The following is a 24,282-nucleotide window of genomic DNA, read 5'->3' as shown; positions in this document are numbered from 1 at the left end:
CTGTACTTGGGGGTGCCCTTGCATGGCAGTACTGAGATGCACAGAGTGCTGGTTGTGTTGTCCTTTCCGCTGTGCTTGAGGGTGCCTGGCTGGCAGTGTTGAGATGCACAGAGTGCTGCTGGTGTTGTCCTTTCAGCTGTACTTGGGGGTGCCCTTGCATGGCAGTACTGAGATGCACAGAGTGCTGGTTGTGTTGTCCGTTCAGCTGTACTTGGGGGTGCGCAGGCTGGCAGTGCTGAGATGCACAGAGTGCTGCTGGTGTTGTCCTTTCAGCTGTGCACGGGGGTGCCCTGGCTGGCTGTGTTGAGATGCACAGAGTGCTGCTGGTGTTGTCCTTTCAGCTGTACTTGGGGGTTCCTGGCTGGCACTGATGAGATGCACAGTGTGCTGCTGGTGTTGTCCTATCAGCTGGACTTGGGGTTGTCTGGCTGGCAATGTTGAGATGCACAGAGTGCTGCTGGTGTTGTCCTTTCAGCTGTGCTTGGGGGTTCCTGGCTGGCAGTGCTGAGATGCACAGAGTGCTGCTGGTGTTGTCCTTTCAGCTGTACTTGGGGGTGCCTGGCTGGCAGTGTTGATATGCACAGAGTGCTGGTTGTGTTGTCCTTTCCGCTGTACTTGGGGGTGCCTGGCTGGCAGTGTTGAGATGCACAGAGTGCTGCTGGTGTTGTCCTTTCAGCTGTACTTGGGGATGCCCTGGCTGGCAGTGCTGAGATGCACAGAGTGCTGCTGGTGTTGTCCTTTCAACTGTACTTGGGGGTGCCTGGCTGGCAGTGTTGATATGCACAGAGTGCTGGTTGTGTTGTCATTTCCGTTGTACTTGGGGGTGCCTGGCTGGCAGTGTTGAGATGTACAGAGTGCTGCGGGTGTTGTCCTTTCAGCTGTACTTGGGGATTCCCTGGCTGGCAGTGCTGAGATGCACAGAGTGCTGCTGGTGTTGTCCTTTCAGCTGTACTTGGGGGTGCCCTTGCATGGCAGTACTGAGATGCACAGAGTGCTGGTTGTGTTGTCCTTTCCGCTGTGCTTGAGGGTGCCTGGCTGGCAGTGTTGAGATGCACAGAGTGCTGCTGGTGTTGTCCTTTCAGCTGTACTTGGGGGTGCGTTGGCTGGCAGTGTTGATATGCACAGAGTGCTGGTTGTGTTGTCATTTCCGTTGTACTTGGGGGTGCCTGGCTGGCAGTGTTGAGATGTACAGAGTGCTGCGGGTGTTGTCCTTTCAGCTGTACTTGGGGATTCCCTGGCTGGCAGTGCTGAGATGCACAGAGTGCTGCTGGTGTTGTCCTTTCAGCTGTACTTGGGGGTGCCCTTGCATGGCAGTACTGAGATGCACAGAGTGCTGGTTGTGTTGTCCGTTCAGCTGTACTTGGGGGTGCGCAGGCTGGCAGTGCTGAGATGCACAGAGTGCTGGTTGTGTTGTCCTTTCCGCTGTGCTTGAGGGTGCCTGGCTGGCAGTGTTGAGATGCACAGAGTGCTGCTGGTGTTGTCCTTTCCGTTGTACTTGGGGGTGCCTGGCTGGCAGTGTTGAGATGTACAGAGTGCTGCGGGTGTTGTCCTTTCAGCTGTACTTGGGGATTCCCTGGTTGGCAGTGCTGAGATGCACAGAGTGCTGCTGGTGTTGTCCTTTCAGCTGTATTTGGGGGTGCCCTTGCATGGCAGTACTGAGATGCAAAGAGTGCTGGTTGTGTTGTCCGTTCAGCTGTACTTGGGGGTGCGCAGGCTGGCAGTGCTGAGATGCACAGAGTGCTGCTGGTGTTGTCCTTTCAGCTGTGCTGGGGGGTGCCCTGGCTGGCTGTGTTGAGATGCACAGAGTGCTGCTGGTGTTGTCCTTTCAGCTGTACTTGGGGGTTCCTGGCTGGCACTGATGAGATGCACAGTGTGCTGCTGGTGTTGTCCTATCAGCTGTACTTGGGGTTGCCTGGCTGGCAATGTTGAGATGCACAGAGTGCTGCTGGTGTTGTCCTTTCAGCTGTACTTGGGGGTTCCTGGCTGGCAGTGCTGAGATGCACAGAGTGCTGCTGGTGTTGTCCTTTCAGCTGTACTTGGGGGTGCCTGGCTGGCAGTGTTGATATGCACAGAGTGCTGGTTGTGTTGTCCTTTCCGCTGTACTTGGGGATGCCTGGCTGGCAGTGTTGAGATGCACAGAGTGCTGCTGGTGTTGTCCTTTCAGCTGTACTTGGGGATGCCCTGGCTGGCACAGAGTGGTGTTATCTTTTCAGCTGTACTTGGGGGTGCCCTGGCTGGCAGTTTTGAGATGCACAGAGTGCTGCAGGTGTTGTCCTTTCAGCTGTACTTGGGGATTCCCTGCCTGGCAGTGTTTAGATGCACAGAGTGCTGCTGGTGTTGTCCTTTCAGCTGTACTTGGGGGTGCCTGGCTGGCAGTGTTGAGATGCACAGAGAGCTGGTTATGTTGTCCGTTCAGCTGTACATGGGGAGGCACTGGCTGGCAGTGCTGAGATGCACAGAGTGCTGCTGGTGTTGTCCTTTCAACTGTAGTTGGGGGTGTGTTGGCCGGCAGTGTTGAGATGCACAGAGTGCTGGTTGTGTTGTCATTTCCGTTGTACTTGGGGGTGCCTGGCTGGCAGTGTTGAGATGTACAGAGTGCTGCGGGTGTTGTCCTTTAAGCTGTACTTGGGGATGCCCTGGCTGGCAGTGCTGAGATGCACAGAGTGCTGCTGCTGTTGTCCTTTCAGCTGTACTTGGGGGTGCCTGGCTGGCATTGTTGAGATGCACGGAGTGCTGCTGGTGTTTTCCTTTCAGCTGTACTTGAGGGTGGGCTGGCTGGCAGTACTGAGATGCACAGAGTGCTGGTTGTGTTGTCCTTTCAGCTGTACTTGGGGATGCCCTGCCTGGCAGTGTTTAGATGCACAGAGTGCTGCTGGTGTTGTCCTTTCAGCTGTACTTGGGGGTGCCTGGCTGGCAGTGTTGAGATGCACAGAGAGCTGGTTATGTTGTTCGTTCAGCTGTACATGGGGATGCCCTGGCTGGCAGTGCTGAGATGCACAGAGTGCTGCTGGTGTTGTCCTTTCAACTGTACTTGGGGGTGTGTTGGCTGGCAGTGCTGAGATGCACAGAGTGCTGGTTGTGTTGTCATTTCCGTTGTACTTGGGGGTGCCTGGCTGGCAGTGTTGAGATGTACAGAGTGCTGCGGGTGTTGTCCTTTAAGCTGTACTTGGGGATGCCCTGGCTGGCAGTGCTGAGATGCACAGAGTGCTGCTGCTGTTGTCCTTTCAGCTGTACTTGGGGGTGCCTGGCTGGCAGTTTTGAGATGCACGGATTGCTGCTGGTGTTTTCCTTTCAGCTGTACTTGAGGGTGCGCTGGCTGGCAGTACTGAGATGCACAGAGTGCTGGTTGTGTTGTCCTTTCAGCTGTACTTGGGGGTGCGCAGGCTGGCAGTGCTGAGATGCACAGAGTGCTGCTGGTGTTGTCCTTTCAGCTGTGCTGGGGGGTGCCCTGGCTGGCTGTGTTGAGATGCACAGAGTGCTGCTGGTGTTGTCCTTTCAGCTGTACTTGGGGGTTCCTGGCTGGCACTGATGAGATGCACAGAGTGCTGCTGGTGTTGTCCTATCAGCTGTACTTGGGGTTGCCTGGCTGGCAATGTTGAGATAAACAGAGTGCTGCTGGTGTTGTCCTTTCAGCTGTACTTGGGGGTTCCTGGCTGGCAGTGCTGAGATGCACAGAGTGCTGCTGGTGTTGTCCTTTCAGCTGTACTTGGGGGTGCCTGGCTGGCAGTGTTGATATGCACAGAGTACTGGTTGTGTTGTCCTTTCCGCTGTACTTGGGGGTGCCTGGCTGGCAGTGTTGAGATGCACAGAGTGCTGCTGGTGTTGTCCTTTCAGCTGTACTTGGGGATGCCCTGGCTGGCAGTGCTGAGATGCACAGAGTGCTGCTGGTGTTGTCCTTTCAACTGTACTTGGGGGTGCGTTGGCTTGCAGTGTTGGTATGCACAGAGTGCTGGTTGTGTTGTCCTTTCCGCTGTATTTGGGGGTGCCTGGCTGGCAGTGTTGAGATGCACAGAGTGCTGCTGCTGTTGTCCTTTCAACTGTACTTGGGGATGCGTTGGCTTGCAGTGTTGGTATGCACAGAGTGCTGGTTGTGTTGTCCTTTCAGCTGTACTTGGGGATGCCCTGGCTGGCACAGAGTTGTGTTATCCTTTCAGCTGTACTTGGGTGTGCCCTGGCTGGCAGTTTTGAGATGCACAGAGTGCTGCAGGTGTTGTCCTTTCAGCTGTACTTGTGGATGCCCTATCTGGCAGTGTTTAGATGCACAGAGTGCTGCTGGTGTTGTCCTTTCAGCTGTACTTGGGGGTGCCTGGCTGGCAGTGTTGAGATGCACAGAGTGCTGGTTGTGTTGTCATTTCCGTTGTACTTGGGGGTGCCTGGCTGGCAGTGTTGAGATGTGCAGAGTGCTGCGGGTGTTGTCCTTTCAGCTGTACTTGGGGATTCCCTGGCTGGCAGTGCTGAGATGCACAGGGTGCTGCTGGTGTTGTCCTTTCAGCTGTACTTGGGGGTGCCCTTGCATGGCAGTACTGAGATGCACAGAGTGCTGGTTGTGTTGTCCATTCAGCTGTACTTGGGGGTGCGCAGGCTGGCAGTGCTGAGATGCACAGAGTGCTGCTGGTGTTGTCCTTTCAGCTGTGCTGGGGGGTGCCCTGGCTGGCTGTGTTGAGATGCACAGAGTGCTGCTGGTGTTGTCCTTTCAGCTGTACTTGGGGGTTCCTGGCTGGCACTGATGAGATGCACAGTGTGCTGCTGGTGTTGTCCTATCAGCTGTACTTGGGGTTGCCTGGCTGGCAATGTTGAGATGCACAGAGTGCTGCTGGTGTTGTCCTTTCAGCTGTACTTGGGGGTTCCTGGCTGGCAGTGCTGAGATGCACAGAGTGCTGCTGGTGTTGTCCTTTCAGCTGTACTTGGGGGTGCCTGGCAGGCAGTGTTGATATGCACAGAGTGCTGGTTGTGTTGTCCTTTCCGCTGTGCTTGAGGGTGCCTGGCTGGCAGTGTTGAGATGCACAGAGTGCTGCTGGTGTTGTCCTTTCAGCTGTACTTGGGGATGCCCTGGCTGGCAGTGCTGAGATGCAGAGAGTGCCGCTGGTGTTGTCCTTTCAACTGTACTTGGGGGTTCCTGGCTGGCAGTGCTGAGATGCACAGAGTGCTGCTGGTGTTGTCCTTTCAGCTGTACTTGGGGGTGCCTGGCTGGCAGTGTTGAGATGCACAGAGTAAAGCTGGTGTTGTCCTTTCAGCTGTACTTGGTTGTGCCTGGCTGGCAGTGTTGAGATGCACACAGAGCTGGTTGTGTTGTCCTTTCAGCTGTACTTGGGGGTGCCTGGCTGGCAGTTTTGAGATGCACAGAGTGCTGCTGGTGTTGTCCTTTCAGCTGTACTTGGGGGTGCCTGGCTGGCAGTGTTGAGATGCACAGAGAGCTGGTTGTGTTGTCCTTTCAGCTGTACATGGGGATGCCCTGGCTGGAACAGAGTTGTGTTATCCTTTCAGCTGTACTTGGGGGTGCGCAGGCTGGCAGTGCTGAGATGCACAGAGTGCTGGTTGTGTTGTCCTTTCAGCTGTACTTGTGGATGCCCTATCTGGCAGTGTTTAGATGCACAGAGTGCTGCTGGTGTTGTCCTTTCAGCTGTACTTGGGGGTGCCTGGCTGGCAGTGTTGAGATGCACAGAGTGCTGCTGGTGTTGTCCTTTCAGCTGTGCTGGTGGGTGCCCTGGCTGGCTGTGTTGAGATGCACAGAGTGCTGCTGGTGTTGTCCTTTCAGCTGTACTTGGGGGTTCCTGGCTGGCACTGATGAGATGCACAGTGTGCTGCTGGTGTTGTCCTATCAGCTGTACTTGGGGTTGCCTGGCTGGCACAGAGTTGTGTTATCCTTTCAGCTGTACTTGTGTGTGCCCTGGCTGGCAGTTTTGAGATGCACAGAGTGCTGCAGGTGTTGTCCTTTCAGCTGTACTTGTGGATGCCCTATCTGGCAGTGTTTAGATGCACAGAGTGCTGGTTGTGTTGTCATTTCCGTTGTACTTGGGGGTGCCTGGCTGGCAGTGTTGAGATGTGCAGAGTGCTGCGGGTGTTGTCCTTTCAGCTGTACTTGGGGATTCCCTGGCTGGCAGTGCTGAGATGCACAGGGTGCTGCTGGTGTTGTCCTTTCAGCTGTACTTGGGGGTGCCCTTGCATGGCAGTACTGAGATGCACAGAGTGCTGGTTGTGTTGTCCATTCAGCTGTACTTGGGGGTGCGCAGGCTGGCAGTGCTGAGATGCACAGAGTGCTGCTGGTGTTGTCCTTTCAGCTGTGCTGGGGGGTGCCCTGGCTGGCTGTGTTGAGATGCACAGAGTGCTGCTGGTGTTGTCCTTTCAGCTGTACTTGGGGGTTCCTGGCTGGCACTGATGAGATGCACAGTGTGCTGCTGGTGTTGTCCTATCAGCTGTACTTGGGGTTGCCTGGCTGGCAATGTTGAGATGCACAGAGTGCTGCTGGTGTTGTCCTTTCAGCTGTACTTGGGGGTTCCTGGCTGGCAGTGCTGAGATGCACAGAGTGCTGCTGGTGTTGTCCTTTCAGCTGTACTTGGGGGTGCCTGGCAGGCAGTGTTGATATGCACAGAGTGCTGGTTGTGTTGTCCTTTCCGCTGTGCTTGAGGGTGCCTGGCTGGCAGTGTTGAGATGCACAGAGTGCTGCTGGTGTTGTCCTTTCAGCTGTACTTGGGGATGCCCTGGCTGGCAGTGCTGAGATGCAGAGAGTGCCGCTGGTGTTGTCCTTTCAACTGTACTTGGGGGTTCCTGGCTGGCAGTGCTGAGATGCACAGAGTGCTGCTGGTGTTGTCCTTTCAGCTGTACTTGGGGGTGCCTGGCTGGCAGTGTTGAGATGCACAGAGTAAAGCTGGTGTTGTCCTTTCAGCTGTACTTGGTTGTGCCTGGCTGGCAGTGTTGAGATGCACACAGAGCTGGTTGTGTTGTCCTTTCAGCTGTACTTGGGGGTGCCTGGCTGGCAGTTTTGAGATGCACAGAGTGCTGCTGGTGTTGTCCTTTCAGCTGTACTTGGGGGTGCCTGGCTGGCAGTGTTGAGATGCACAGAGAGCTGGTTGTGTTGTCCTTTCAGCTGTACATGGGGATGCCCTGGCTGGAACAGAGTTGTGTTATCCTTTCAGCTGTACTTGGGGGTGCGCAGGCTGGCAGTGCTGAGATGCACAGAGTGCTGGTTGTGTTGTCCTTTCAGCTGTACTTGTGGATGCCCTATCTGGCAGTGTTTAGATGCACAGAGTGCTGCTGGTGTTGTCCTTTCAGCTGTACTTGGGGGTGCCTGGCTGGCAGTGTTGAGATGCACAGAGTGCTGCTGGTGTTGTCCTTTCAGCTGTGCTGGTGGGTGCCCTGGCTGGCTGTGTTGAGATGCACAGAGTGCTGCTGGTGTTGTCCTTTCAGCTGTACTTGGGGGTTCCTGGCTGGCACTGATGAGATGCACAGTGTGCTGCTGGTGTTGTCCTATCAGCTGTACTTGGGGTTGCCTGGCTGGCACAGAGTTGTGTTATCCTTTCAGCTGTACTTGTGTGTGCCCTGGCTGGCAGTTTTGAGATGCACAGAGTGCTGCAGGTGTTGTCCTTTCAGCTGTACTTGTGGATGCCCTATCTGGCAGTGTTTAGATGCACAGAGTGCTGGTTGTGTTGTCATTTCCGTTGTACTTGGGGGTGCCTGGCTGGCAGTGTTGAGATGTGCAGAGTGCTGCGGGTGTTGTCCTTTCAGCTGTACTTGGGGATTCCCTGGCTGGCAGTGCTGAGATGCACAGGGTGCTGCTGGTGTTGTCCTTTCAGCTGTACTTGGGGGTGCCCTTGCATGGCAGTACTGAGATGCACAGAGTGCTGGTTGTGTTGTCCATTCAGCTGTACTTGGGGGTGCGCAGGCTGGCAGTGCTGAGATGCACAGAGTGCTGCTGGTGTTGTCCTTTCAGCTGTGCTGGGGGGTGCCCTGGCTGGCTGTGTTGAGATGCACAGAGTGCTGCTGGTGTTGTCCTTTCAGCTGTACTTGGGGGTTCCTGGCTGGCACTGATGAGATGCACAGTGTGCTGCTGGTGTTGTCCTATCAGCTGTACTTGGGGTTGCCTGGCTGGCAATGTTGAGATGCACAGAGTGCTGCTGGTGTTGTCCTTTCAGCTGTACTTGGGGGTTCCTGGCTGGCAGTGCTGAGATGCACAGAGTGCTGCTGGTGTTGTCCTTTCAGCTGTACTTGGGGGTGCCTGGCAGGCAGTGTTGATATGCACAGAGTGCTGGTTGTGTTGTCCTTTCCGCTGTGCTTGAGGGTGCCTGGCTGGCAGTGTTGAGATGCACAGAGTGCTGCTGGTGTTGTCCTTTCAGCTGTACTTGGGGATGCCCTGGCTGGCAGTCCTGAGATGCAGAGAGTGCCGCTGGTGTTGTCCTTTCAACTGTACTTGGGGGTTCCTGGCTGGCAGTGCTGAGATGCACAGAGTGCTGCTGGTGTTGTCCTTTCAGCTGTACTTGGGGGTGCCTGGCTGGCAGTGTTGAGATGCACAGAGTAAAGCTGGTGTTGTCCTTTCAGCTGTACTTGGTTGTGCCTGGCTGGCAGTGTTGAGATGCACACAGAGCTGGTTGTGTTGTCCTTTCAGCTGTACTTGGGGGTGCCTGGCTGGCAGTTTTGAGATGCACAGAGTGCTGCTGGTGTTGTCCTTTCAGCTGTACTTGGGGGTGCCTGGCTGGCAGTGTTGAGATGCACAGAGAGCTGGTTGTGTTGTCCTTTCAGCTGTACATGGGGATGCCCTGGCTGGAACAGAGTTGTGTTATCCTTTCAGCTGTACTTGGGGGTGCGCAGGCTGGCAGTGCTGAGATGCACAGAGTGCTGGTTGTGTTGTCCTTTCAGCTGTACTTGTGGATGCCCTATCTGGCAGTGTTTAGATGCACAGAGTGCTGCTGGTGTTGTCCTTTCAGCTGTACTTGGGGGTGCCTGGCTGGCAGTGTTGAGATGCACAGAGTGCTGCTGGTGTTGTCCTTTCAGCTGTGCTGGTGGGTGCCCTGGCTGGCTGTGTTGAGATGCACAGAGTGCTGCTGGTGTTGTCCTTTCAGCTGTACTTGGGGGTTCCTGGCTGGCACTGATGAGATGCACAGTGTGCTGCTGGTGTTGTCCTATCAGCTGTACTTGGGGTTGCCTGGCTGGCACAGAGTTGTGTTATCCTTTCAGCTGTACTTGTGTGTGCCCTGGCTGGCAGTTTTGAGATGCACAGAGTGCTGCAGGTGTTGTCCTTTCAGCTGTACTTGTGGATGCCCTATCTGGCAGTGTTTAGATGCACAGAGTGCTGGTTGTGTTGTCATTTCCGTTGTACTTGGGGGTGCCTGGCTGGCAGTGTTGAGATGTGCAGAGTGCTGCGGGTGTTGTCCTTTCAGCTGTACTTGGGGATTCCCTGGCTGGCAGTGCTGAGATGCACAGGGTGCTGCTGGTGTTGTCCTTTCAGCTGTACTTGGGGGTGCCCTTGCATGGCAGTACTGAGATGCACAGAGTGCTGGTTGTGTTGTCCATTCAGCTGTACTTGGGGGTGCGCAGGCTGGCAGTGCTGAGATGCACAGAGTGCTGCTGGTGTTGTCCTTTCAGCTGTGCTGGGGGGTGCCCTGGCTGGCTGTGTTGAGATGCACAGAGTGCTGCTGGTGTTGTCCTTTCAGCTGTACTTGGGGGTTCCTGGCTGGCACTGATGAGATGCACAGTGTGCTGCTGGTGTTGTCCTATCAGCTGTACTTGGGGTTGCCTGGCTGGCAATGTTGAGATGCACAGAGTGCTGCTGGTGTTGTCCTTTCAGCTGTACTTGGGGGTTCCTGGCTGGCAGTGCTGAGATGCACAGAGTGCTGCTGGTGTTGTCCTTTCAGCTGTACTTGGGGGTGCCTGGCAGGCAGTGTTGATATGCACAGAGTGCTGGTTGTGTTGTCCTTTCCGCTGTGCTTGAGGGTGCCTGGCTGGCAGTGTTGAGATGCACAGAGTGCTGCTGGTGTTGTCCTTTCAGCTGTACTTGGGGATGCCCTGCCTGGCAGTGTTTAGATGCACAGAGTGCTGCTGGTGTTGTCCTTTCAGCTGTGCTGGGGGGTGCCCTGGCTGGCTGTGTTGAGATGCACAGAGTGCTGCGGGTGTTGTCCTTTCAGCTGTACTTGGGGGTTCCTGGCTGGCAGTGCTGAGATGCACAGAGTGCTGCTGGTGTTGTCCTTTCAGCTGTACTTGGGGGTGCCTGGCTGGCAGTGTTGAGATGCACAGAGTGCTGCTGGTGTTGTCCTTTCAGCTGTACTTGGGGGTGCCTGACTGGCAGTGTTGAGATGCACAGAGTGCTGCTGGTGTTGTCCTTTCAGCTGTACTTGGTTGTGCATGGCTGGCAGTGTTGAGATGCACAGAGGGCTGCTGGTTGTGTTGTCCTTTCAGCTGTACTTGGGGATATCCTGGTTGGCACAGAGTTGTGTTATCCTTTCAGCTGTACTTGGGGGTGCCCTGGCTGGCAGTTTTGAGATTCACAGAGAGCTGGTTGTGTTGTCCTTTCAGCTGTACTTGGGAGTGCCCTGGCTGGCAGTTTTGAGATGCACAGAGTGCTGCTGATGTTGTCCTTTCAGCTGTACTTGGGAGTGCAGTGGCTGGCAGTGTTGAGATGCACAGAGTGCTGCTGGTGTTGTCCTTTCAGCTGTACTTGGGGGTGCCTGGCTGGCAGTGTTGAGAGGCACACAGTGATGGTTGTGTTGTCCTTTCAGCTGTACTTGGGGATGCCCTGGCTGGCAGTGCTGAGATGCAGAGAGTGCCGCTGGTGTTGTCCTTTCAACTGTACTTGGGGGTTCCTGGCTGGCAGTGCTGAGATGCACAGAGTGCTGCTGGTGTTGTCCTTTCAGCTGTACTTGGGGGTGCCTGGCTGGCAGTGTTGAGATGCACAGAGTAAAGCTGGTGTTGTCCTTTCAGCTGTACTTGGTTGTGCCTGGCTGGCAGTGTTGAGATGCACACAGAGCTGGTTGTGTTGTCCTTTCAGCTGTACTTGGGGGTGCCTGGCTGGCAGTTTTGAGATGCACAGAGTGCTGCTGGTGTTGTCCTTTCAGCTGTACTTGGGGATGCCCTGGCTGGCAGTGTTGAGATGCACAGAGTGCTGCTGGTGTTGTCCTTTCAGCTGTACTTGGGGGTGCCTGGCTGGCAGTGTTGAGATGCACAGAGAGCTGGTTGTGTTGTCCTTTCAGCTGTACATGGGGATGCCCTGGCTGGAACAGAGTTGTGTTATCCTTTCAGCTGTACTTGGGGGTGCGCAGGCTGGCAGTGCTGAGATGCACAGAGTGCTGGTTGTGTTGTCCTTTCAGCTGTACTTGTGGATGCCCTATCTGGCAGTGTTTAGATGCACAGAGTGCTGCTGGTGTTGTCCTTTCAGCTGTACTTGGGGGTGCCTGGCTGGCAGTGTTGAGATGCACAGAGTGCTGCTGGTGTTGTCCTTTCAGCTGTGCTGGTGGGTGCCCTGGCTGGCTGTGTTGAGATGCACAGAGTGCTGCTGGTGTTGTCCTTTCAGCTGTACTTGGGGGTTCCTGGCTGGCACTGATGAGATGCACAGTGTGCTGCTGGTGTTGTCCTATCAGCTGTACTTGGGGTTGCCTGGCTGGCAATGTTGAGATGCACAGAGTGCTGCTGGTGTTGTCCTTTCAGCTGTACTTGGGGGTTCCTGGCTGGCAGTGCTGAGATGCACAGAGTGCTGCTGGTGTTGTCCTTTCAGCTGTACTTGGGGGTGCCTGGCTGGCAGTGTTGATATGCACAGAGTGCTGGTTGTGTTGTCCTTTCCGCTGTGCTTGAGGGTGCCTGGCTGGCAGTGTTGAGATGCACAGAGTGCTGCTGGTGTTGTCCTTTCAGCTGTACTTGGGGATGCCCTGCCTGGCAGTGTTGAGATGCACAGAGCACTGCTGCTGGTGTTGTCCTTTCAGCTGTACTTGGGGGTGCGTTGGCTGGCAGTGTTGATATGCACAGAGTGCTGGTTGTGTTGTCATTTCCGTTGTACTTGGGGGTGCCTGGCTGGCAGTGTTGAGATGTACAGAGTGCTGCGGGTGTTGTCCTTTCAGCTGTACTTGGGGATTCCCTGGCTGGCAGTGCTGAGATGCACAGAGTGCTGCTGGTGTTGTCCTTTCAGCTGTACTTGGGGGTGCCCTTGCATGGCAGTACTGAGATGCACAGAGTGCTGGTTGTGTTGTCCTTTCCGCTGTGCTTGAGGGTGCCTGGCTGGCAGTGTTGAGATGCACAGAGTGCTGCTGGTGTTGTCCTTTCAGCTGTACTTGGGGGTGCCCTTGCATGGCAGTACTGAGATGCACAGAGTGCTGGTTGTGTTGTCCGTTCAGCTGTACTTGGGGGTGCGCAGGCTGGCAGTGCTGAGATGCACAGAGTGCTGCTGGTGTTGTCCTTTCAGCTGTACTTGGGGGTTCCTGGCTGGCACTGATGAGATGCACAGTGTGCTGCTGGTGTTGTCCTAGCAGCTGTACTTGGGGTTGCCTGGCTGGCAATGTTGAGATGCACAGAGTGCTGCTGGTGTTGTCCTTTCAGCTGTACTTGGGGGTTCCTGGCTGGCAGTGCTGAGATGCACAGAGTGCTGCTGGTGTTGTCCTTTCAGCTGTACTTGGGGGTGCCTGGCTGGCAGTGTTGATATGCACAGAGTGCTGGTTGTGTTGTCCTTTCCTTTGTACTTGGGGGTGCCTGGCTGGCAGTGTTGAGATGCACAGAGTGCTGCTGGTGTTGTCCTTTCAGCTGTACTTGGGGATGCCCTGGCTGGCAGTGCTAAGATGCACAGAGTGCTGCTGGTGTTGTCCTTTCAACTGTACTTGGGGGTGCGTTGGCTGGCAGTGTTGATATGCACAGAGTGCTGGTTGTGTTGTCCTTTCCGCTGTGCTTGAGGGTGCCTGGCTGGCAGTGTTGAGATGCACAGAGTGCTGCTGGTGTTGTCCTTTCAGCTGTACTTGGGGGTGCGTTGGCTGGCAGTGTTGATATGCACAGAGTGCTGGTTGTGTTGTCATTTCCGTTGTACTTGGGGGTGCCTGGCTGGCAGTGTTGAGATGTACAGAGTGCTGCGGGTGTTGTCCTTTCAGCTGTACTTGGGGATTCCCTGGCTGGCAGTGCTGAGATGCACAGAGTGCTGCTGGTGTTGTCCTTTCAGCTGTACTTGGGGGTGCCCTTGCATGGCAGTACTGAGATGCACAGAGTGCTGGTTGTGTTGTCCTTTCCGCTGTGCTTGAGGGTGCCTGGCTGGCAGTGTTGAGATGCACAGAGTGCTGCTGGTGTTGTCCTTTCAGCTGTACTTGGGGGTGCGTTGGCTGGCAGTGTTGATATGCACAGAGTGCTGGTTGTGTTGTCATTTCCGTTGTACTTGGGGGTGCCTGGCTGGCAGTGTTGAGATGTACAGAGTGCTGCGGGTGTTGTCCTTTCAGCTGTACTTGGGGATTCCCTGGCTGGCAGTGCTGAGATGCACAGAGTGCTGCTGGTGTTGTCCTTTCAGCTGTACTTGGGGGTGCCCTTGCATGGCAGTACTGAGATGCACAGAGTGCTGGTTGTGTTGTCCGTTCAGCTGTACTTGGGGGTGCGCAGGCTGGCAGTGCTGAGATGCACAGAGTGCTGGTTGTGTTGTCCTTTCCGCTGTGCTTGAGGGTGCCTGGCTGGCAGTGTTGAGATGCACAGAGTGCTGCTGGTGTTGTCCTTTCCGTTGTACTTGGGGGTGCCTGGCTGGCAGTGTTGAGATGTACAGAGTGCTGCGGGTGTTGTCCTTTCAGCTGTACTTGGGGATTCCCTGGTTGGCAGTGCTGAGATGCACAGAGTGCTGCTGGTGTTGTCCTATCAGCTGTACTTGGGGTTGCCTGGCTGGCAATGTTGAGATGCACAGAGTGCTGCTGGTGTTGTCCTTTCAGCTGTACTTGGGGGTTCCTGGCTGGCAGTGCTGAGATGCACAGAGTGCTGCTGGTGTTGTCCTTTCAGCTATACTTGGGGGTGCCTGGCTGGCAGTGTTGATATGCACAGAGTGCTGGTTGTGTTGTCCTTTCCGCTGTGCTTGAGGGTGCCTGGCTGGCAGTGTTGAGATGCACAGAGTGCTGCTGGTGTTGTCCTTTCAGCTGTACTTGGGGATGCCCTGCCTGGCAGTGTTTAGATGCACAGAGTGCTGCTGGTGTTGTCCTTTCAGCTGTGCTGGGGGGTGCCCTGGCTGGCTGTGTTGAGATGCACAGAGTGCTGCGGGTGTTGTCCTTTCAGCTGTACTTGGGGGTTCCTGGCTGGCAGTGCTGAGATGCACAGAGTGCTGCTGGTGTTGTCCTTTCAGCTGTACTTGGGGGTGCCTGGCTGGCAGTGCTGAGATGCACAGAGTGCTGCTGGTGTTGTCCTTTCAGCTGTACTTGGGGGTGCGTTGGCTGGCAGTGTTGATATGCACAGAGTGCTGGTTGTGTTGTCATTTCCGTTGTACTTGGGGGTGCCTGGCTGGCAGTGTTGAGATGTACAGAGTGCTGCGGGTGTTGTCCTTTCAGCTGTACTTGGGGATTCCCTGGCTGGCAGTGCTGAGATGCACAGAGTGCTGCTGGTGTTGTCCTTTCAGCTGTACTTGGGGGTGCCCTTGCATGGCAGTACTGAGATGCACAGAGTGCTGGTTGTGTTGTCCTTTCCGATGTGCTTGAGGGTGCCTGGCTGGCAGTGTTGAGATGCACAGAGTGCTGCTGGTGTTGTCCTTTCAGCTGTACTTGGGGGTGCGTTGGCTGGCAGTGTTGATATGCACAGAGTGCTGGTTGTGTTGTCATTTCCGTTGTACTTGGGGGTGCCTGGCTGGCAGTGTTGAGATGTACAGAGTGCTGCGGGTGTTGTCCTTTCAGCTGTACTTGGGGATTCCCTGGCTGGCAGTGCTGAGATGCACAGAGTGCTGCTGGTGTTGTCCTTTCAGCTGTACTTGGGGGTGCCCTTGCATGGCAGTACTGAGATGCACAGAGTGCTGGTTGTGTTGTCCGTTCAGCTGTACTTGGGGGTGCGCAGGCTGGCAGTGCTGAGATGCACAGAGTGCTGGTTGTGTTGTCCTTTCCGCTGTGCTTGAGGGTGCCTGGCTGGCAGTGTTGAGATGCACAGAGTGCTGCTGGTGTTGTCCTTTCCGTTGTACTTGGGGGTGCCTGGCTGGCAGTGTTGAGATGTACAGAGTGCTGCGGGTGTTGTCCTTTCAGCTGTACTTGGGGATTCCCTGGTTGGCAGTGCTGAGATGCACAGAGTGCTGCTGGTGTTGTCCTATCAGCTGTACTTGGGGTTGCCTGGCTGGCAATGTTGAGATGCACAGAGTGCTGCTGGTGTTGTCCTTTCAGCTGTACTTGGGGGTTCCTGGCTGGCAGTGCTGAGATGCACAGAGTGCTGCTGGTGTTGTCCTTTCAGCTGTACTTGGGGGTGCCTGGCTGGCAGTGTTGATATGCACAGAGTGCTGGTTGTGTTGTCCTTTCCGCTGTGCTTGAGGGTGCCTGGCTGGCAGTGTTGAGATGCACAGAGTGCTGCTGGTGTTGTCCTTTCAGCTGTACTTGGGGATGCCCTGCCTGGCAGTGTTTAGATGCACAGAGTGCTGCTGGTGTTGTCCTTTCAGCTGTGCTGGGGGGTGCCCTGGCTGGCTGTGTTGAGATGCACAGAGTGCTGCGGGTGTTGTCCTTTCAGCTGTACTTGGGGGTTCCTGGCTGGCAGTGCTGAGATGCACAGAGTGCTGCTGGTGTTGTCCTTTCAGCTGTACTTGGGGGTGCCTGGCTGGCAGTGCTGAGATGCACAGAGTGCTGCTGGTGTTGTCCTTTCAGCTGTACTTGGGGGTGCCTGACTGGCAGTGTTGAGATGCACAGAGTGCTGCTGGTGTTGTCCTTTCAGCTGTACTTGGTTGTGCATGGCTGGCAGTGTTGAGATGCACAGAGTGCTGGTTGTGTTGTCCTTTCAGCTGTACTTGGGGATATCCTGGTTGGCACAGAGTTGTGTTATCCTGTCAGCTGTACTTGGGAGTGCCCTGGCTGGCAGTTTTGAGATGCACAGAGTGCTGCTGATGTTGTCCTTTCAGCTGTACTTGGGAGTGCCCTGGCTGGCAGTGTTGAGATGCACAGAGTGCTGCTGGTGTTGTCCTTTCAGCTGTACTTGGGGGTGCCTGGCTGGCAGTGTTGAGATGCACACAGTGATGGTTGTGTTGTCCTTTCAGCTGTACTTGGGGATGCCCTGGCTGGCAGTGCTGAGATGCAGAGAGTGCTGCTGGTGTTGTCCTTTCAGCTGTACTTGGGGGTTCCTGGCTGGCAGTGCTGAGATGCACAGAGTGCTGCTGGTGTTGTCCTTTCAGCTGTACTTGGGGGTGCCTGGCTGGCAGTGTTGAGATGCAAAGAGAGCTGGTTGTGTTGTCCTTTCAGCTGTACAGGGGATGCCCTGGCTGGAACAGAGTTGTGTTATCCTTTCAGCTGTACTTGGGGGTGCGCAGGCTGGCAGTGCTGAGATGCACAGAGTGCTGGTTGTGTTGTCCTTTCCGCTGTGCTTGAGGGTGCCTGGCTGGCAGTGTTGAGATGCACAGAGTAAAGCTGGTGTTGTCCTTTCAGCTGTACTTGGTTGTGCCTGGCTGGCAGTGTTGAGATGCACACAGAGCTGGTTGTGTTGTCCTTTCAGCTGTACTTGGGGGTGCCTGGCTGGCAGTTTTGAGATGCACAGAGTGCTGCTGGTGTTGTCCTTTCAGCTGTACTTGGGGATGCCCTGGCTGGCAGTGTTGAGATGCACAGAGTGCTGCTGGTGTTGTCCTTTCAGCTGTACTTGGGGGTGCCTGGCTGGCAGTGTTGAGATGCAAAGAGAGCTGGTTGTGTTGTCCTTTCAGCTGTACAGGGGATGCCCTGGCTGGAACAGAGTTGTGTTATCCTTTCAGCTGTACTTGGGGGTGCGCAGGCTGGCAGTGCTGAGATGCACAAAGTGCTGTAGGTGTTGTCCTTTCAGCTGTACTTGTGGATGCCCTATCTGGCAGTGTTTAGATGCTCAGAGTGCTGCTGGTGTTGTCCTTTCAGCTGTACTTGGGGGTTCCTGGCTGGCAGTGCTGAGATGCACAGAGTGCTGCTGGTGTTGTCCTTTCAGCTGTACTTGGGGGTGCCTGGCTGGCAGTGTTCATATGCACAGAGTGCTGGTTGTGTTGTCCTTTCCGCTGTGCTTGAGGGTGCCTGGCTGGCAGTGTTGAGATGCACAGAGTGCTGCTGGTGTTGTCCTTTCAGCTGTACTTGGGGATGCCCTGCCTGGCAGTGTTTAGATGCACAGTGTGCTGCTGGTGTTGTCCTATCAGCTGGACTTGGGGTTGCCTGGCTGGCAATGTTGAGATGCACAGAGTGCTGCTGGTGTTGTCCTTTCAGCTGTACTTGGGGGTTCCTGGCTGGCAGTGCTGAGATGCACAGAGTGCTGCTGGTGTTGTCCTTTCAGCTGTACTTGGGGGTGCCTGGCTGGCAGTGTTGATATGCACAGAGTGCTGGTTGTGTTGTCCTTTCCGCTGTACTTGGGGGTGCCTGGCTGGCAGTGTTGAGATGCACAGAGTGCTGCTGGTGTTGTCCTTTCAGCTGTACTTGGGGATGCCCTGGCTGGCAGTGCTGAGATGCACAGAGTGCTGCTGGTGTTGTCCTTTCAACTGTACTTGGGGGTGCCTGGCTGGCAGTGTTGATATGCACAGAGTGCTGGTTGTGTTGTCATTTCCGTTGTACTTGGGGGTGCCCTGCCTGGCAGTGTTTAGATGCACAGAGTGCTGCTGGTGTTGTCCTTTCAGCTGTACTTGGGGATTCCCTGGCTGGCAGTGCTGAGATGCACAGAGTGCTGCTGGTGTTGTCCTTTCAGCTGTACTTGGGGGTGCCCTTGCATGGCAGTACTGAGATGCACAGAGTGCTGGTTGTGTTGTCCTTTCCGCTGTGCTTGAGGGTGCCTGGCTGGCAGTGTTGAGATGCACAGAGTGCTGCTGGTGTTGTCCTTTCAGCTGTACTTGGGGGTGCCCTTGCATGGCAGTACTGAGATGCACAGAGTGCTGGATGTGTTGTCCTTTCAGCTGTACTTGGGGGTTCCTGGCTGGCAGTGCTGAGATGCACAGAGTGCTGCTGGTGTTGTCCTTTCAGCTGTACTTGGGGGTTCCTGGCTGGCAGTGCTGAGATTCACAGAGTGCTGCTGGTGTTGTCCTTTCAGCTGTACTTGGGGGTGCCTGGCTGGCAGTGTTTAGATGCACAGAGTGCTGCTGGTGTTGTCCTTTCAGCTGTACTTGGGAGTGCCCTGGCTGGCAGTGTTGAGATGCACAGAGTGCTGCTGGTGTTGTCCTTTCAGCTGTACTTGGGGGTGCCTGGCTGGCAGTGTTGAGATGCACACAGTGATGGTTGTGTTGTCCTTTCAGCTGTACTTGGGGATGCCCTGGCTGGCAGTGCTGAGATGCAGAGAGTGCCGCTGGTGTTGTCCTTTCAGCTGTACTTGGGGGTTCCTGGCTGGCAGTGCTGAGATGCACAGAGTGCTGCTGGTGTTGTCCTTTCAGCTGTACTTGGGGGACCCTGGCTGGCAGTGTTGAGATGCACAGAGTAAAGCTGGTGTTGTCCTTTCAGCTGTACTTGGTTGTGCCTGGCTGGCAGTGTTGAGATGCACACAGAGCTGGTTGTGTTGTCCTTTCAGCTGTACTTGGGGGTGCCTGGCTGGCAGTTTTGAGATGCACAGAGTGCTGCTGGTGTTGTCCTTTCAGCTGTACTTGGGGATGCCCTGGCTGGCAGTGTTGAGATGCACAGAGTGCTGCTGGTGTTGTCCTTTCAGCTGTACTTGGGGGTCCCTGGCTGGAAGTGTTGAGATGCACAGAGAGCTGGTTGTGTTGTCCTTTCAGCTGTACATGGGGATGCCCTGGCTGGAACAGAGTTGTGTTATCCTTTCAGCTGTACTTGGGGGTGCGCAGGCTGGCAGTGCTGAGATGCACAGAGTGCTGTAGGTGTTGTCCTTTCAGCTGTACTTGTGGATGCCCTATCTGGCAGTGTTTAGATGCTCAGAGTGCTGCTGGTGTTGTCCTTTCAGCTGTACTTGGGGGTGCCTGGCTGGCAGTGTTGAGATGCACAGAGTGCTGGTTGTGTTGTCATTTCCGTTGTACTTGGGGGTGCCTGGCTGGCAGTGTTGAGATGTACAGAGTGCTGCGGGTGTTGTCCTTTCAGCTGTACTTGGGGATTGCCTGGCTGGAAGTGCTGAGATGCACAGAGTGCTGCTGGTGTTGTCCTTTCAGCTGTACTTGGGGGTGCCCTTGTATGGCAGTACTGAGATGCACAGAGTGCTGGTTGTGTTGTCCGTTCAGCTGTACTTGGGGGTGCGCAGGCTGGCAGTGCTGAGATGCACAGAGTGCTGCTGGTGTTGTCCTTTCAGCTTTGCTGGGGGGTGCCCTGGCTGGCTGTGTTGAGATGCACAGAGTGCTGCTGGTGTTGTCCTTTCAGCTGTACTTGGGGGTTCCTGACTGGCACTGATGAGATGCACAGTGTGCTGCTGGTGTTGTCCTATCAGCTGTACTTGGGGTTGCCTGGCTGGCAATGTTGAGATGCACAGAGTGCTGCTGGTGTTGTCCTTTCAGCTGTACTTGGGGGTTCCTGGCTGGCAGTGCTGAGATTCACAGAGTGCTGCTGGTGTTGTCCTTTCAGCTGTACTTGGGGGTGCCTGGCTGGCAGTGTTGATATGCACAGAGTGCTGGTTGTGTTGTCCTTTCCGCTGTACTTGGGGGTGCCTGGCTGGCAGTGTTGAGATGCACAGAGTGCTGCTGTTGTTGTCCTTGCAGCTGTACTTGGGGATGCCCTGGCTGGCAGTGCTGAGATGCACAGAGTGCTGCTGGTGTTGTCCTTTCAACTGTACTTGGGGGTGCGTTGGCTGGCAGTGTTGATATGCACAGAGTGCTGGTTGTGTTGTCCTTTCCGCTGAGCTTGAGGGTGCCTGGCTGGCAGTGTTGAGATGCACAGAGTGCTGCTGGTGTTGTCCTTTCAGCTGTACTTGGGGGTGCGTTGGCTGGCAGTGTTGATATGCACAGAGTGCTGGTTGTGTTGTCATTTCCGTTGTACTTGGGGGTGCCCTGCCTGGCAGTGTTTAGATGCACAGAGTGCTGCGGGTGTTGTCCTTTCAGCTGTACTTGGGGATTCCCTGGCTGGCAGTGCTGAGATGCACAGAGTGCTGCTGGTGTTGTCCTTTCAGCTGTACTTGGGGGTGCCCTTGCATGGCAGTACTGAGATGCACAGAGTGCTGGTTGTGTTGTCCTTTCCGCTGTGCTTGAGGGTGCCTGGCTGGCAGTGTTGAGATGCACAGAGTGCTGCTGGTGTTGTCCTTTCAGCTGTACTTGGGGGTGCCCTTGCATGGCAGTACTGAGATGCACAGAGTGCTGGTTGTGTTGTCCGTTCAGCTGTACTTGGGGGTGCGCAGGCTGGCAGTGCTGAGATGCACAGAGTGCTGCTGGTGTTGTCCTTTCAGCTGTGCTGGGGGGTGCCCTGGCTGGCTGTGTTGAGATGCACAGAGTGCTGCTGGTGTTGTCCTTTCAGCTGTACTTGGGGGTTCCTGGCTGGCACTGATGAGATGCACAGTGTGCTGCTGGTGTTGTCCTATCAGCTGGACTTGGGGTTGCCTGGCTGGCAATGTTGAGATGCACAGAGTGCTGCTGGTGTTGTCCTTTCAGCTGTACTTGGGGGTTCCTGGCTGGCAGTGCTGAGATGCACAGAGTGCTGCTGGTGTTGTCCTTTCAGCTGTACTTGGGGGTGCCTGGCTGGCAGTGTTGATATGCACAGAGTGCTGGTTGTGTTGTCCTTTCCGCTGTACTTGGGGGTGCCTGGCTGGCAGTGTTGAGATGCACAGAGTGCTGCTGGTGTTGTCCTTTCAGCTGTACTTGGGGATGCCCTGGCTGGCAGTGCTGAGATGCACAGAGTGCTGCTGGTGTTGTCCTTTCAACTGTACTTGGGGGTGCCTGGCTGGCAGTGTTGATATGCACAGAGTGCTGCTGGTGTTGTCCTTTCAGCTGTACTTGGGGATGCCCTGCCTGGCAGTGTTTAGATGCACAGAGTGCTGCTGGTGTTGTCCTTTCAGCTGTGCTGGGGGGTGCCCTGGCTGGCTGTGTTGAGATGCACAGAGTGCTGCGGGTGTTGTCCTTTCAGCTGTACTTGGGGGTTCCTGGCTGGCAGTGCTGAGATGCACAGAGTGCTGCTGGTGTTGTCCTTTCAGCTGTACTTGGGGGTGCCTGGCTGGCAGTGTTGAGATGCACAGAGTGCTGATGGTGTTGTCCTTTCAGCTGTACTTGGGGGTGCCTGACTGGCAGTGTTGAGATGCACAGAGTGCTGCTGGTGTTGTCCTTTCAGCTGTACTTGGTTGTGCATGGCTGGCAGTGTTGAGATGCACAGAGTGCTGGTTGTGTTGTCCTTTCAGCTGTACTTGGGGATATCCTGGTTGGCACAGAGTTGTGTTATCCTTTCAGCTGTACTTGGGGGTGCCCTGGCTGGCAGTTTTGAGATTCACAGAGAGCTGGTTGTGTTGTCCTTTCAGCTGTACTTGGGAGTGCCCTGGCTGGCAGTTTTGAGATGCACAGAGTGCTGCTGATGTTGTCCTTTCAGCTGTACTTGGGAGTGCCCTGGCTGGCAGTGTTGAGATGCACAGAGTGCTGCTGGTGTTGTCCTTTCAGCTGTACTTGGGGGTGCCTGGCTGGCAGTGTTGAGATGCACACAGTGATGGTTGTGTTGTCCTTTCAGCTGTACTTGGGGATGCCCTGGCTGGCAGTGCTGAGATGCAGAGAGTGCCGCTGGTGTTGTCCTTTCAGCTGTACTTGGGGGTTCCTGGCTGGCAGTGCTGAGATGCACAGAGTGCTGCTGGTGTTGTCCTTTCAGCTGTACTTGGGGGACCCTGGCTGGCAGTGTTGAGATGCACAGAGTAAAGCTGGTGTTGTCCTTTCAGCTGTACTTGGTTGTGCCTGGCTGGCAGTGTTGACATGCACACAGAGCTGGTTGTGTTGTCCTTTCAGCTGTACTTGGGGGTGCCTGGCTGGCAGTTTTGAGATGCACAGAGTGCTGCTGGTGTTGTCCTTTCAGCTGTACTTGGGGATGCCCTGGCTGGCAGTGTTGAGATGCACAGAGTGCTGCTGGTGTTGTCCTTTCAGCTGTACTTGGGGGTGCCTGGCTGGCAGTGTTGAGATGCACAGAGAGCTGGTTGTGTTGTCCTTTCAGCTGTACATGGGGATGCCCTGGCTGGAACAGAGTTGTGTTATCCTTTCAGCTGTACTTGGGGGTGCGCAGGCTGGCAGTGCTGAGATGCACAGAGTGCTGTAGGTGTTGTCCTTTCAGCTGTACTTGTGGATGCCCTATCTGGCAGTGTTTAGATGCTCAGAGTGCTGCTGGTGTTGTCCTTTCAGCTGTACTTGGGGGTGCCTGGCTGGCAGTGTTGAGATGCACAGAGTGCTGGTTGTGTTGTCATTTCCGTTGTACTTGGGGGTGCCTGGCTGGCAGTGTTGAGATGTACAGAGTGCTGCGGGTGTTGTCCTTTCAGCTGTGCTTGGGGATTGCCTGGCTGGAAGTGCTGAGATGCACAGAGTGCTGCTGGTGTTGTCCTTTCAGCTGTACTTGGGGGTGCCCTTGTATGGCAGTACTGAGATGCACAGAGTGCTGGTTGTGTTGTCCGTTCAGCTGTACTTGGGGGTGCGCAGGCTGGCAGTGCTGAGATGCACAGAGTGCTGCTGGTGTTGTCCTTTCAGCTTTGCTGGGGGGTGCCCTGGCTGGCTGTGTTGAGATGCACAGAGTGCTGCTGGTGTTGTCCTTTCAGCTGTACTTGGGGGTTCCTGACTGGCACTGATGAGATGCACAGTGTGCTGCTGGTGTTGTCCTATCAGCTGTACTTGGGGTTGCCTGGCTGGCAATGTTGAGATGCACAGAGTGCTGCTGGTGTTGTCCTTTCAGCTGTACTTGGGGGTTCCTGGCTGGCAGTGCTGAGATTCACAGAGTGCTGCTGGTGTTGTCCTTTCAGCTGTACTTGGGGGTGCCTGGCTGGCAGTGTTGATATGCACAGAGTGCTGGTTGTGTTGTCCTTTCCGCTGTACTTGGGGGTGCCTGGCTGGCAGTGTTGAGATGCACAGAGTGCTGCTGTTGTTGTCCTTGCAGCTGTACTTGGGGATGCCCTGGCTGGCAGTGCTGAGATGCACAGAGTGCTGCTGGTGTTGTCCTTTCAACTGTACTTGGGGGTGCGTTGGCTGGCAGTGTTGATATGCACAGAGTGCTGGTTGTGTTGTCCTTTCCGCTGAGCTTGAGGGTGCCTGGCTGGCAGTGTTGAGATGCACAGAGTGCTGCTGGTGTTGTCCTTTCAGCTGTACTTGGGGGTGCGTTGGCTGGCAGTGTTGATATGCACAGAGTGCTGGTTGTGTTGTCATTTCCGTTGTACTTGGGGGTGCCTGGCTGGCAGTGTTGAGATGTACAGAGTGCTGCGGGTGTTGTCCTTTCAGCTGTACTTGGGGATTCCCTGGCTGGCAGTGCTGAGATGCACAGAGTGCTGCTGGTGTTGTCCTTTCAGCTGTACTTGGGGGTGCCCTTGCATGGCAGTACTGAGATGCACAGAGTGCTGGTTGTGTTGTCCTTTCCGCTGTGCTTGAGGGTGCCTGGCTGGCAGTGTTGAGATGCACAGAGTGCTGCTGGTGTTGTCCTTTCAGCTGTACTTGGGGGTGCCCTTGCATGGCAGTACTGAGATGCACAGAGTGCTGGTTGTGTTGTCCGTTCAGCTGTACTTGGGGGTGCGCAGGCTGGCAGTGCTGAGATGCACAGAGTGCTGCTGGTGTTGTCCTTTCAGCTGTGCTGGGGGGTGCCCTGGCTGGCTGTGTTGAGATGCACAGAGTGCTGCTGGTGTTGTCCTTTCAGCTGTACTTGGGGGTTCCTGGCTGGCACTGATGAGATGCACAGTGTGCTGCTGGTGTTGTCCTATCAGCTGGACTTGGGGTTGCCTGGCTGGCAATGTTGAGATGCACAGAGTGCTGCTGGTGTTGTCCTTTCAGCTGTACTTGGGGGTTCCTGGCTGGCAGTGCTGAGATGCACAGAGTGCTGCTGGTGTTGTCCTTTCAGCTGTACTTGGGGGTGCCTGGCTGGCAGTGTTGATATGCACAGAGTGCTGGTTGTGTTGTCCTTTCCGCTGTACTTGGGGGTGCCTGGCTGGCAGTGTTGAGATGCACAGAGTGCTGCTGGTGTTGTCCTTTCAGCTGTACTTGGGGATGCCCTGGCTGGCAGTGCTGAGATGCACAGAGTGCTGCTGGTGTTGTCCTTTCAACTGTACTTGGGGGTGCCTGGCTGGCAGTGTTGATATGCACAGAGTGCTGGTTGTGTTGTCATTTCC

The sequence above is a fragment of the Lampris incognitus genome, chromosome 3 (genome assembly GCF_029633865.1).
Source record: "Lampris incognitus isolate fLamInc1 chromosome 3, fLamInc1.hap2, whole genome shotgun sequence".
In the NCBI taxonomy this organism is placed as follows: domain Eukaryota; kingdom Metazoa; phylum Chordata; class Actinopteri; order Lampriformes; family Lampridae; genus Lampris; species Lampris incognitus.
This window is presented reverse-complemented; position numbering follows the sequence as displayed.